The sequence below is a fragment of the Oryzias latipes genome, chromosome 20 (assembly GCF_002234675.1).
Source record: "Oryzias latipes chromosome 20, ASM223467v1".
Taxonomy (NCBI): Eukaryota; Metazoa; Chordata; class Actinopteri; order Beloniformes; family Adrianichthyidae; genus Oryzias; species Oryzias latipes.
The window spans coordinates 3,273,328-3,286,488 of NC_019878.2; positions in this window are offsets into that span (position 1 = coordinate 3,273,328).

Consider the following 13,161-nt stretch of genomic DNA (forward strand, 5'->3'; position numbering starts at 1 on the left):
ATTTACTGACAGGAGCTGGGTCAGATCCAGCTCACCCATGATCTCAAACAGAACTAAGCGGGTTTAGAAGGTAAAAGTCTTCACCACGGACATTTCTATTCTCTTCACAAAGTGCATCACCATCTGACGATCCTGAACTCCAAACTTCTCCATCACTTCATCTCTGTTCCCTTCACCCACATGTCTGTTAGAGTTTGATCCAATCGTCACTCTCTCCTCTGGAGAGCCTGGATCTCCTCATCCATCTCCCTCCAGAATTTCTCCTTCTCCTCTGCAGCTCCTATTCTACCTGGGGGTCATAACCCCTGACAACATTCAACATCACACCTTCATCTTCCAGCTTCAGACTCATCCTCCTATCTGACTCTCTCTTCACCTCCAGAACCTCCTGATCAAACTCCTCCTTCAGGATCTCCTCCTCTGCTCCTCTTTCCATCCACATCATGATAAAACAGCTTGGAGCTGCTTCCAATCTACCAGTCTGGATCTCTTTCCATCTGAAAACACAGCAGATCCATCTTTCTGCTTTCTAAAATGTTGACCAACTCTCTAGTTTTCCTGTCAAAGTTCCTACTTATCTCAGTTCTTCACTCCTGTCTTTCCTTTGTCTCTGTGGACAAACTCATCTTCCTTCTCTTCTTTCAACAACAGTCGTCCATCTTCCACCAGGACCATGTAGATCATCAGTACCAGTGTTTGTCATTGTTCATCTGGATGATGACCATTCTGGAAGGAAAGTTCTCTTCATAATTTTAGGATTGATTGAACTTTGTTTTTTTTTGTCAAATGTCTCTCCTGACAAAACTCTGCATTTATACGGACTTGGGACAGGCACGCAGTAGTGTTGGATTTTGCCCCCTTGAAGTTGAATTATTCAAACTACTGTCTGCAGCAGCCTTGGTTTCAGTTCAAAGACTTGAGCAAACCTGGTGATGTGGACAAATATCTCTAAGATTTACCTATAACTTCCAGATTCTGCATGCAGGAAGTGAATCCATTCTAACTCCAGTGGGGAGCTCTGTGTGATGCTCCTCACAATCGCTCTGTAATGGACAATTGGTTTCTTACGTCTCATTCCTTTTTCATAAATGGCCAATAGAATTGCTCTTTGCTGTTTCCCTAATGTTTCATTTTGCCCTGCTGGTGGGTTAGTATTGTGGGGATCTGCCCTCATGAGCTCTTTCTGTCTTTGAGTTTTCCTGTGCAACACACCAAAGTTTGCTCCATTGTTTAAAACTCTTTTCAAGTTTTTGTGTCAAGGCTCTGTGTTCTTCCTCTATGGGATTTCTCTGCTGCTCACTCACGATTGGTGGTCAATGACTGAAAAAAGCTCAGCGTGTTGCCAGTTTGAACATAGCACTGAAGGAGCTCATACACCATCCTGCTGGGATGGTGGTAGGATATCCCAGTGGAAACAACTGCTTATTTTTACAGTGAACGGTGAACACTTACTTACATTGGTGTCTGTATATAGGGCACCGTAAAAGGACATCATCATCCACATTTAGTTTATTTGGTTAAGACTCTAAGTCAAGGATGAAATTGACCGTTTGCCCTAACCCAGGAGTATTTTTGATGTCAAAACTACTCTGGCTTCATGAATTCTATAGTTTAGTTAGGTCTCACCATCCCAGACCCCTGCACCTTTGATGTGCAAGATGCGATGGAAACATCAGGAAGAAGGAACATGAGAAACTGGAGAAATACCAGGGACTCAGAGAAGAACTGGAGAAAGCCTGGAAAGTGAAGGTGACAGTGGTGCCTGTGGTAATTGGAGCACTCGGCGCAGTAACCCCCAAGCTGGAGGAGTGGCTACAACAGATCCCTGGAAAGACCTAAGACCTCTCAGTCCAGATAAACGCAGTGCTAGGAACAGCTAAGATACTGCAGGACCATCAAGCTCCCAGGCCTCTGGTAGAGGACCCGAGCTTGGAGGAGAAACCACCCGAGAAGGTTGGAAAGAGAATCCAGAAAAACATCTCTCTTTTCACCGTCACAGCAACACATTTGGCTGTAGAAAGGCCATCAACAGCTGGGAAGTCTTTCACACTTCTTGACCTACATGTCTTTTTCAGAGACATGATTCAAAGTGACTTTATACTGGGAGACTCTTTGGAAAGAAGTCTCTTGCTTCTGACAAATGGTGATGGTTGTCACTCTTTTAACTCAATATCATGTAACACCCAAAATATATGATTACGGTTAAGCAAAAAATTACTTTATTCTCCTAAACAGTTCACTCAGGAAACTTTTACTCTTCCAAGAGTGACCAGGCCTTTGTAGATGACCCAGTGGAGGTTAATCATTTTTTTCCTGAGTGATGTGACAGTCCAGCATCTCTACTTCTCTCTAAAGTCTGTCATGGAGCTACCCCTCCATCTCCAGATGGGGCCACAAGGTTTCTAAAGCCAACCCAGGGTGAAGGTGGAGTAAAGCAATCATGGTGATTTTTAAAAAGTGAAATTTAATGATGATGATAATAATAATAATAATAATAATAATAAATTCAACTTCTGAATGTGTGGTGACTGAGATTAGCTAAATGAGTTGCAGGAAAAGCAAAACAAATGTTTGGGAACTGCAATCTCTACTTTTCATAACAAAAAAAATATTTATACGTTTGTGCACATGAACAATCAAATAAATAAAATCTGATTATTACCGGTCCTTATGATCTGACTTGTTTTTTTTCACTTCATTTAAATTTTAATTCTTTTCCTGCTTTTATTTTGCTTGAAGTGGCCTATTTCCGGTTCCCGCTCCAACTGCGGCTAACTTGTTGGGTTTTAGTCTCGCGCGCAGAGTTAGCGGCTCAGCATCCAGCTCCCGTCTGCGCCTGTGACTCCACCGAACCTGCGTCTGCGCGCCGCCTGTCTGCTTTGACGGTGACAGCCTCGCGGGTTTCTGTCGTCGCGCGGGGTGTTTGTGTGAAGAACGTGAGGAGTTTAGCCGCCCGGAGCGCGGAGGTGGTTTGGAGGATGAACCCCCAGTGTGCCCGCTGTGGAAAGATCGTCTACCCGACGGAGAAAGTCAGCTGTCTGGATAAGGTGGGCGCGCTTCATGTGATGACAAAATGTGAACACGCAGCAAGAGACCTGCTGGAATAGGAATAATAATAATAATAATATGAATGATATGAATAATAATGGAATAAGTTAATCAAGTGTGAAAGTTTACAAGAAAGAGAAGTTTTATCGCAAATCTAATATTAAAATTAATAACTTCAAAGAAAAAGGGGATTGTAGTTCGATTTAAGGAAAAACTTTTTATTAGAAAATAAAAATATTCATCTATATATAAATGATTAGTAGTTATAAAATGTTGCCTTTAGTTATAGAGGGTGAACCATTCCATGCAAAATATGAAAAAACGTCATTTCTGGCTCCACAATTGAATGAACACCCAACTTTCAGTTGTTTCTGAACTCCTTCAACACCATCATTGGGTGTTCGTTTGTTTCTGCTCCATGCAAACATTTCTTGCATAACTGGAATGAATAATGAATTGATCTGTGGCAGTCTCCTGCATTCACTGTCTGTCCATGAAGGCATCAGATGACACACAGCAGCATGGATGGAGGTGCTGCTCACAACATGAGCTCATTTGTCTTTTTACTAAAAACAAACTGGAAGGGAAACAAACCATGTGGTCTTACTTTTGATGAAAATCAGAAAAAAAGTTTAATGTTGGAGTTGTGTTTCTAAATTTAAATGTGAATTTTGATACTTTTTAAATATATATATTGGTTAAAAAGATGGGGCTATTAATACATCAAAATACTGATTTAGAAAATCTAACACTGGCTGGGAATCCGATATAAAGCGGATGAGGACTGTGTTCATCGCTGTAACCTTAAAAAGCGTTTGAAAACAGACTTTTTTTGCATACAGATAAGCAGAAAAGCAAACGTTACATAAGCCTGGACAGAGCTGTGTGGTTGGAGAAAGTAGCCTTCAGAGAAGACCCACTCCAATGGAAATAATGTTTTTGGTGTTTTTAGCATGTTCTTGTGGCATTTTTCTGATGATGGAGGATATTTATAATGAACATTAATCTTTAGGTCACGTTTCTTTATTCAAATCACTGTGAATCAGGAACAGACGGAAACATGCAGTTGGAGCAAGCTTGTTACAGAAGTACCGGTACTTTTTTTCATTTCCTCGTCTGAGCTGGAATCTGGATCTAATCCTTATGGCGGGATAGCGGTAATGTTAGCTCGGGGTCGTAAAGGGGCTGTAAGCTAGTGGGAGGGAGTGTAGACAGATGAGCTTACTCCGCACCAGCGGTCCCGCCCAAAACTCAGAGGAGAATTTCTAATAAAATTCCTGCCGCTCTGCAGAAACTATGTCCTAGAAAACAAAAACGTTTTGATTTTGTCTAAAAATGGCAGAATCATAATTAAAAGGAGCTCTTAAAACATATCAAAAGATGATTGGGGTGGAACTTTGAATGCTCCACTTTCCTCTCAAAAATCTTTTTGTGTGCTGATGAAAGTGAAGCTGGACAATGAGCTGAAGCTCTGATGTTTTGAAGCTCTGACGTTTTGAAGCTCTGACGTTCGGAAGTGTTGAAGCTCTAAAGCTCTGACGTTCTGAAGCTCTGACGCGTTAAAGCTCTGGGACTCTGAAGCTCTAAAACCCCAGCGCTCTGAAGCTCTGAAGTTGTGAAACTCCAAAGCTCTGACGTGCTAAAGCTCTGAAGCCCTGGTGCTCTGATGTTCTGAAGCATTGAAGCTCTGACGCTCTGAAGCTCAGACGTTCTGAAGGTCTGATGTTCAGAAACTCAGAAGTTTTGAACTTCTGATGCTCTAAAGCTTTGAAGCTCTAAAGCTCTGAAGCTTTGATGTTCTGAAGCTCTAATGTTCTGAAGCTCTAACGTTCTGAAGCTCAGAATCTCTGACGTTCTAAAGCTCTAACGTTCTGAAGCTCAGAATCTCTGACGTTCTGAAGCTTTGACGTTCTAAAGCTCTGACGTTCTGAAGCTCTGACGTTCTAAAGCTCTGACGTTCTAAAGCTCTGACGTTCTGAAGCTCTGACGTTCGGAAGTGTTGAAGCTCTAAAGCTCTGACGTTCGGAAGCTCTGACGCGTTAAAGCTCTGGGACTCTGAAGCTCTAAAACCCCAGCGCTCTGAAGCCCTGAAGTTGTGAAACTCCAAAGCTCTTACGTGCTAAAGCTCTGAAGCCCTGGTGCTCTGATGTTCTGAAGCATTGAAGCTCTGACGCTCTGAAGCTCAGACGTTCTGAAGGTCTGATGTTCAGAAACTCAGAAGTTTTGAACTTCTGATGCTCTAAAGCTTTGAAGCTCTAAAGCTCTGAAGCTTTGATGTTCTGAAGCTCTAATGTTCTGAAGCTCTAACGTTCTGAAGCTCAGAATCTCTGACGTTCTAAAGCTCTAACGTTCTGAAGCTCAGAATCTCTGACGTTCTGAAGCTTTGACGTTCTAAAGCTCTGACGTTCTGAAGCTCTGACGTTCTAAAGCTCTGACGTTCTAAAGCTCTGACGTTCTGAAGCTCTGACGTTCGGAAACTCTGAAGTTTTGAAGCTCTGACGTTCGGAAGTGTTGAAGCTCTAAAGCTCTGACGTTCTGAAGCTCTGACGCGTTAAAGCTCTGGGACTCTGAAGCTCTAAAACCCCAGCGCTCTGTAGCTCTGAAGTTGTGAAACTCCAAAGCTCTGACGTGCTAAAGCTCTGAAGCCCTGGTGCTCTGATGTTCTGAAGCATTGAAGCTCTGACGCTCTGAAGCTCAGACGTTCTGAAGGTCTGATGTTCAGAAACTCAGAAGTTTTGAACTTCTGATGCTCTAAAGCTTTGAAGCTCTGAAGCTTTGAGGCTTTGATGTTCTGAAGCTCTAATGTTCTGAAGCTCAGAATCTCTGACGTTCTAAAGCTCTAACGTTCTGAAGCTCAGAATCTCTGACGTTCTGAAGCTTTGACGTTCTAAAGCTCTGACGTTCTGAAGCTCTGACGTTCTAAAGCTCTGACGTTCTAAAGCTCTAACGTTCTGAAGCTCAGAATCTCTGACGTTCTGAAGCTTTGACGTTCTAAAGCTCTGACGTTCTAAAGCTCTAACGTTCTGAAGCTTTGACGTTCTAAAGCTCTGACGTTCTGAAGCTCTGACGTTCTAAAGCTCTGACGTTCTGAATCTCTGACGTTCTAAAGCTCTGACGTTCTAAAGCTCTGACGTTCTGAATCTCTGACGTTCTAAAGCTCTGACGTTCTAAAGCTCTGACGTTCTGAAGCTCTGACGTTCTAAAGCTCTGACGTTCTGAAGCTTTGACGTTCTGAAACGCTGACCCTTTGAAGCTCTGATGTTCTGAAGCTCAGAAGCTTTGATGCTCTAAAACTCTGAAGCTCTGAAGCTTTGAAGCTCTGACGTTCTGAAGGTCTGATGTTCAGAAACTCAGAAGTTTTGAACTTCTGATGCTCTAAAGCTTTGAAGCTCTAAAGCTCTGAAGCTTTGATGTTCTGAAGCTCTAATGTTCTGAAGCTCTAACGTTCTGAAGCTCAGAATCTCTGACGTTCTAAAGCTCTAACGTTCTGAAGCTCAGAATCTCTGACGTTCTGAAGCTTTGACGTTCTAAAGCTCTGACGTTCTGAAGCTCTGACGTTCTAAAGCTCTGACGTTCTAAAGCTCTGACGTTCTGAAGCTCTGACGTTCGGAAGTGTTGAAGCTCTAAAGCTCTGACGTTCGGAAGCTCTGACGCGTTAAAGCTCTGGGACTCTGAAGCTCTAAAACCCCAGCGCTCTGAAGCCCTGAAGTTGTGAAACTCCAAAGCTCTTACGTGCTAAAGCTCTGAAGCCCTGGTGCTCTGATGTTCTGAAGCATTGAAGCTCTGACGCTCTGAAGCTCAGACGTTCTGAAGGTCTGATGTTCAGAAACTCAGAAGTTTTGAACTTCTGATGCTCTAAAGCTTTGAAGCTCTAAAGCTCTGAAGCTTTGATGTTCTGAAGCTCTAATGTTCTGAAGCTCTAACGTTCTGAAGCTCAGAATCTCTGACGTTCTAAAGCTCTAACGTTCTGAAGCTCAGAATCTCTGACGTTCTGAAGCTTTGACGTTCTAAAGCTCTGACGTTCTGAAGCTCTGACGTTCTAAAGCTCTGACGTTCTAAAGCTCTGACGTTCTGAAGCTCTGACGTTCGGAAACTCTGAAGTTTTGAAGCTCTGACGTTCGGAAGTGTTGAAGCTCTAAAGCTCTGACGTTCTGAAGCTCTGACGCGTTAAAGCTCTGGGACTCTGAAGCTCTAAAACCCCAGCACTCTGAAGCCCTGAAGTTGTGAAACTCCAAAGCTCTGACGTGCTAAAGCTCTGAAGCCCTGGTGCTCTGATGTTCTGAAGCATTGAAGCTCTGACGCTCTGAAGCTCAGACGTTCTGAAGGTCTGATGTTCAGAAACTCAGAAGTTTTGAACTTCTGATGCTCTAAAGCTTTGAAGCTCTAAAGCTCTGAAGCTTTGATGTTCTGAAGCTCTAATGTTCTGAAGCTCTAACGTTCTGAAGCTCAGAATCTCTGACGTTCTAAAGCTCTAACGTTCTGAAGCTCAGAATCTCTGACGTTCTGAAGCTTTGACGTTCTAAAGCTCTGACGTTCTGAAGCTCTGACGTTCTAAAGCTCTGACGTTCTAAAGCTCTGACGTTCTGAAGCTCTGACGTTCGGAAACTCTGAAGTTTTGAAGCTCTGACGTTCGGAAGTGTTGAAGCTCTAAAGCTCTGACGTTCTGAAGCTCTGACGCGTTAAAGCTCTGGGACTCTGAAGCTCTAAAACCCCAGCGCTCTGAAGCCCTGAAGTTGTGAAACTCCAAAGCTCTGACGTGCTAAAGCTCTGAAGCCCTGGTGCTCTGATGTTCTGAAGCATTGAAGCTCTGACGCTCTGAAGCTCAGACGTTCTGAAGGTCTGATGTTCAGAAACTCAGAAGTTTTGAACTTCTGATGCTCTAAAGCTTTGAAGCTCTGAAGCTCTGAAGCTTTGAGGCTTTGATGTTCTGAAGCTCTAATGTTCTGAAGCTCTAACGTTCTGAAGCTCATAATCTCTGACGTTCTAAAGCTCTAACGTTCTGAAGCTCAGAATCTCTGACGTTCTGAAGCTTTGACGTTCTAAAGCTCTGACGTTCTGAAGCTCTGACGTTCTAAAGCTCTGACGTTCTAAAGCTCTAACGTTCTGAAGCTCAGAATCTCTGACGTTCTGAAGCTTTGACGTTCTAAAGCTCTGACGTTCTAAAGCTCTAACGTTCTGAAGCTTTGACGTTCTAAAGCTCTGACGTTCTGAAGCTCTGACGTTCTAAAGCTCTGACGTTCTGAATCTCTGACGTTCTAAAGCTCTGACGTTCTAAAGCTCTGACGTTCTGAATCTCTGACGTTCTAAAGCTCTGACGTTCTAAAGCTCTGACGTTCTGAAGCTCTGACGTTCTAAAGCTCTGACGTTCTAAAGCTCTGACGTTCTGAAGCTCTGACGTTCTAAAGCTCTGACGTTCTAAAGCTCTGACGTTCTGAAGCTCTGACGTTCGGAAACTCTGAAGTTTTGAAGCTCTGACGTTCGGAAGTGTTGAAGCTCTAAAGCTCTGACGTTCTGAAGCTCTGACGCGTTAAAGCTCTGGGACTCTGAAGCTCTAAAACCCCAGCACTCTGAAGCCCTGAAGTTGTGAAACTCCAAAGCTCTGACGTGCTAAAGCTCTGAAGCCCTGGTGCTCTGATGTTCTGAAGCATTGAAGCTCTGACGCTCTGAAGCTCAGACGTTCTGAAGGTCTGATGTTCAGAAACTCAGAAGTTTTGAACTTCTGATGCTCTAAAGCTTTGAAGCTCTAAAGCTCTGAAGCTTTGATGTTCTGAAGCTCTAATGTTCTGAAGCTCTAACGTTCTGAAGCTCAGAATCTCTGACGTTCTAAAGCTCTAACGTTCTGAAGCTCAGAATCTCTGACGTTCTGAAGCTTTGACGTTCTAAAGCTCTGACGTTCTAAAGCTCTGACGTTCTAAAGCTCTGACGTTCTGAAGCTCTGACGTTCGGAAACTCTGAAGTTTTGAAGCTCTGACGTTCGGAAGTGTTGAAGCTCTAAAGCTCTGACGTTCTGAAGCTCTGACGCGTTAAAGCTCTGGGACTCTGAAGCTCTAAAACCCCAGCGCTCTGAAGCCCTGAAGTTGTGAAACTCCAAAGCTCTGACGTGCTAAAGCTCTGAAGCCCTGGTGCTCTGATGTTCTGAAGCATTGAAGCTCTGACGCTCTGAAGCTCAGACGTTCTGAAGGTCTGATGTTCAGAAACTCAGAAGTTTTGAACTTCTGATGCTCTAAAGCTTTGAAGCTCTGAAGCTCTGAAGCTTTGAGGCTTTGATGTTCTGAAGCTCTAATGTTCTGAAGCTCTAACGTTCTGAAGCTCAGAATCTCTGACGTTCTAAAGCTCTAACGTTCTGAAGCTCAGAATCTCTGACGTTCTGAAGCTTTGACGTTCTAAAGCTCTGACGTTCTGAAGCTCTGACGTTCTAAAGCTCTGACGTTCTAAAGCTCTAACGTTCTGAAGCTCAGAATCTCTGACGTTCTGAAGCTTTGACGTTCTAAAGCTCTGACGTTCTAAAGCTCTAATGTTCTGAAGCTTTGACGTTCTAAAGCTCTGACGTTCTGAAGCTCTGACGTTCTAAAGCTCTGACGTTCTGAATCTCTGACGTTCTAAAGCTCTGACGTTCTAAAGCTCTGACGTTCTGAATCTCTGACGTTCTAAAGCTCTGACGTTCTAAAGCTCTGACGTTCTGAAGCTCTGACGTTCTAAAGCTCTGACGTTCTGAAGCTTTGACGTTCTGAAACGCTGACCCTTTGAAGCTCTGATGTTCTGAAGCTCAGAAGCTTTGATGCTCTAAAACTCTGAAGCTCTGAAGCTTTGAAGCTCTGACGTTCTGAAGGTCTGATGTTCAGAAACTCAGAAGTTTTGAACTTCTGGTGCTCTAAAGCTTTGAAGCTCTAAAGCTCTGAAGCTTTGATGTTCTGAAGCTCTAATGTTCTGAAGCTCTAACGTTCTGAAGCTCAGAATCTCTGACGTTCTAAAGCTCTAACGTTCTGAAGCTCAGAATCTCTGACGTTCTGAAGCTTTGACGTTCTAAAGCTCTGACGTTCTGAAGCTCTGACGTTCTAAAGCTCTGACGTTCTAAAGCTCTGACGTTCTGAAGCTCTGACGTTCGGAAGTGTTGAAGCTCTAAAGCTCTGACGTTCGGAAGCTCTGACGCGTTAAAGCTCTGGGACTCTGAAGCTCTAAAACCCCAGCGCTCTGAAGCCCTGAAGTTGTGAAACTCCAAAGCTCTTACGTGCTAAAGCTCTGAAGCCCTGGTGCTCTGATGTTCTGAAGCATTGAAGCTCTGACGCTCTGAAGCTCAGACGTTCTGAAGGTCTGATGTTCAGAAACTCAGAAGTTTTGAACTTCTGATGCTCTAAAGCTTTGAAGCTCTAAAGCTCTGAAGCTTTGATGTTCTGAAGCTCTAATGTTCTGAAGCTCTAACGTTCTGAAGCTCAGAATCTCTGACGTTCTAAAGCTCTAACGTTCTGAAGCTCAGAATCTCTGACGTTCTGAAGCTTTGACGTTCTGAAGCTCTGACGTTCTAAAGCTCTGACGTTCTGAAGCTCAGAATCTCTGACGTTCTGAAGCTCTGACGTTCTAAAGCTCTGACGTTCTGAAGCTCTGACGTTCTAAAGCTCTGACGTTCTGAAGCTTTGACGTTCTGAAACGCTGACCCTTTGAAGCTCTGATGTTCTGAAGCTCAGAAGCTTTGATGCTCTAAAACTCTGAAGCTCTGAAGCTTTGAAGCTCTGACGTTCTGAAGGTCTGATGTTCAGAAACTCAGAAGTTTTGAACTTCTGATGCTCTAAAGCTTTGAAGCTCTAAAGCTCTGAAGCTTTGATGTTCTGAAGCTCTAATGTTCTGAAGCTCTAACGTTCTGAAGCTCAGAATCTCTGACGTTCTAAAGCTCTAACGTTCTGAAGCTCAGAATCTCTGACGTTCTGAAGCTTTGACGTTCTAAAGCTCTGACGTTCTGAAGCTCTGACGTTCTAAAGCTCTGACGTTCTAAAGCTCTGACGTTCTGAAGCTCTGACGTTCGGAAGTGTTGAAGCTCTAAAGCTCTGACGTTCGGAAGCTCTGACGCGTTAAAGCTCTGGGACTCTGAAGCTCTAAAACCCCAGCGCTCTGAAGCCCTTAAGTTGTGAAACTCCAAAGCTCTTACGTGCTAAAGCTCTGAAGCCCTGGTGCTCTGATGTTCTGAAGCATTGAAGCTCTGACGCTCTGAAGCTCAGACGTTCTGAAGGTCTGATGTTCAGAAACTCAGAAGTTTTGAACTTCTGATGCTCTAAAGCTTTGAAGCTCTAAAGCTCTGAAGCTTTGATGTTCTGAAGCTCTAATGTTCTGAAGCTCTAACGTTCTGAAGCTCAGAATCTCTGACGTTCTAAAGCTCTAACGTTCTGAAGCTCAGAATCTCTGACGTTCTGAAGCTTTGACGTTCTGAAGCTCTGACGTTCTAAAGCTCTGACGTTCTGAAGCTCAGAATCTCTGACGTTCTGAAGCTCTGATGTTCTGCAGCAGGCTCATTCTATTTCCTTGTCTACTATAAGTCAGACATTCAGTGATTAGATTCAGAGCAGCATCAATTTAAACCTAAGTGGGGGGGCTCCTGGAGCAGTTTACTCCACCCACCACATCAAGAATTAAAAAACAAGAAGGGGGTCGGAGACGGTGAAGAGGGTTTTTGAATCCACCCGCCTGCCAATCAAAGAAGAAACCTGGGTCTATTATTGCACATTCTTGAGGTCTAATGGACCCCCCCCCCCCCCCAAACACACATATGTCATAGATAGAAATGACTTTACAAATGTTTATTTTGGATTGAAATCAAAGTTTGCGTCCCTCTAAAACCTGCTTTTAGTGCTCTTTTGAGGAACTGCGACTTTTGATGTTTGGGTTTGAGTGTTTGTGTTTCTCTGTGTGTGTGTGTGTGTGTGTCATTTGGACTTACATGGTTGTGTTCTAACATGTTTTCCATAATCAGGCGTACAAACATCTCAAGCATGCTAGACACACTGCAGGATTGGGATTATCCTGATGTAAAACAGATGGGGGATAATCTGAGCTGGAGGTTGAAAGAGTAAACAGAGCTGACACCTTCCATCCCAGCAAGTGTCTGTGTGCCTGAACCTCTTTATGTATCGTAAAGCTTTCTTTTCTTATTCAAAATGTAATTTACTTTACTGATTCACAAAACTGTGTCCTTTGAATGTTACTGCAGTCATGTGACAGCACCAGTGCAGTAAATACAACAGTGGAGGACTGACAGCTCATAGTCATTGTTTTAGGACCCAAAAACTGACCGTCTGACCAGAGATCCTTTACTTTTGGAGGACCATCATCTCTGTTTTTTACAGCTGTTTGGTCTGAGAATTAGTCATGTTTTATTTAGGACTAAAATTATGAAGAATAACATTTAAGAAAAATGTCTGCTTCTTACTTTGAACTAAATTAGCAGATTTTGAAACAAAAAAGTGAACACAAATGGAGAAAAAAATGTCAACAGGGTTTATGAGACTTCACATCCACAGCACCTTCTGTGCTGGTTTACCATTTTAAGTCCGTTATTAATTTTGAATTTCATTGGAAGTTTCTGAAAATTGCCTCTTTGCTGTGAATGCTGACAGTTTGATAGACAGGCGCGTAGCTTTCCAGGGCTTTCTTTTGATCTGGATGGATGTAGATGAGCATTTCTGCAGACACGCCTCAACATTAAGGTTGTGTTTTGACCATATGCTATGGTGGCCCTGAAGTGCAAATCTTCAACATGTTTTTTGCATTTGGTGATTTCCACTTCAGGGTCGCCGTAGTTTAGTCATGATAACCACAGAGGGAGGATTATTGGGCCTATTTGTTAGGCTGACGTTTATCAGAATCAGCCTTTTTTTAATCCGACGGCCCGATACTGAACTGGTTATTTGGACTCTGGTAAAGCCAGGCCGCTCGGTCTCCAGCATTGTCCTGCACCATCTGAATAGTTATGCAAACCACACATTCAGGCCTCTGCATGTCACACTGCTAGGACCCATTCACTTATAACGCCTTAACGCAAATGTCTTAACACGGTTTATCGAGCATTAAAAAGTGGATGAATGTCCGCCCTGTATTGGGAAAAAACGGACATCGTAACACTTCAGC